Here is a 1814-nt window from a genome sequence, read left to right as displayed (position 1 = left end):
TAGTGAACCGAAGAAAAAGCGAAATGTGTTAACAATTAACGAAAAAGTGAGTTTATTGGATAGGTTGAGAGCAGCAAATAGCTACGCGAGCGTAGACTTACAATCTGGTCGACAATGGAGGGTCTCTTCTCCTCCATTGAAGAGCCCGACCAGACCTACAGCATCAAATCTTATTGGAAGGACTACAACATAGCTACGTGTCTGACTAATATTCATAATGCCCTAAAGGACCTGAAAGAACAGACACTAGTCTCCAGCTGGAAGAAATTGTGGCCATACAAAATCACCCAAGACTATGAGGGTTTCATACATAAGGCTGTCAGGCTCGCTCGGTTGGTGCAGACTGAAGGTTTCTCGGATATGACGGATGATGAAATTACAAAACTCATCGAGTGCCACTCAAACCCACTGACATAGGAGGACCTAAAGGAAATGGCCAAATCGGCGAGTGAGGAGGAAGACGAGGCTGCTACCGACGAGTGAGGAAGCTGACGAAGGTGGCCTTACTTTGCATAATTTGCAGGATCTCTTCAATGTTGCCAAAGACCTCAAAAAAGGGCCAAAGAAATTGATAACATGGTAAGAGCCGTTGAATTCAGCAATCGTATTGATGACATCATGACTGTTTATAGGCGCATCTTCATCGACCAAAAAAAAAACAATGTCCTCAACTCCCAATAACAATGTTTCTTACGCGCAAAAAAAAACAGCAGAAGATCCTCCATGTGGAATACTATGTTAGCTAATTGTGTTAGCTAATTGTAGTGTTTGCTTGTTTTTGAAAGCTGAATAACGATAATCGGTTGTTCGTAAGTAAATTGTTTGGAAGAACAGTGTTCTAGACCCTCAATTGTTATTGTAAACAGACACCATATTTTACAGTTTTTTTACTACCCTGTATTTGATTTGCTTGTATGCATCAACATGGCACCTGCAATCTGATGTGGAATTAAACACCCGAATGAACATCATATAGTTTGGTGGTGCTTTTGTGCACGTGTATACACTTTTTTAAGCATTTTTGAACGGGCACCGCTACCTCGCGGATTTTCAGTTTTCGCAGGTGGTCTCGGTCACCATTAACTGCGATAACCGAGGTTCAACCTTATTAAGTTCATCCATTTTTTAACCTGTGAAAATATACGCGACAATTTTAAATTTGAATGTGATAGGCAATTTCACATTGAAAATGATTCTTTTTTTCCAAATCACAACAAAGCAATTTATGAACACACTACTTAGAAGCATAACCCCCAAGTTTTGGCGTCAGAGATTTCGCAGCAGAAATCTTAAATCATATAACAAAGACAATTGCACATATGTCAAGCAATAAATATAGGCCCCTTTTCGATATCAAAATGTTAATATTGAACTTATTTTACAATACAGTTTTTGACATGAATCATATCAGATTAACTAAACAGATTAGAATTCAGGGGTGGCCAACCAGTCAGAGACCAAGAGCCGCATTTTTTACTGTGTTACCGCAAAGAGCCACATCACACACATACCTTTGCACAGCCAGATTTCTTGTAAATGTCACACACCAGCATAGTAATGACATAAATTGACTCCTACAGTACTAACAGCACAGGCCAGTCATTATCAACAATGAACATTGTGTGCATTGTGTCACACAGACAAACTCTCAGTTCAACCAAGTCCACAAACAAAAATATAATAATTTACAATAGCGTTTTTCTTCTACTATGCATGTTACTTAGTGGGACTTCTGTCATAAAATCAGAGCCTATTTTGCGCAACATTCGCTCCTTGTGAGCTGTCATTTATTATGAATGGCTTTTAACTAGCGC

Source organism: Stigmatopora nigra, chromosome 20, assembly GCF_051989575.1.
Source record: "Stigmatopora nigra isolate UIUO_SnigA chromosome 20, RoL_Snig_1.1, whole genome shotgun sequence".
NCBI classification, from domain to species: domain Eukaryota; kingdom Metazoa; phylum Chordata; class Actinopteri; order Syngnathiformes; family Syngnathidae; genus Stigmatopora; species Stigmatopora nigra.
This window is presented reverse-complemented; position numbering follows the sequence as displayed.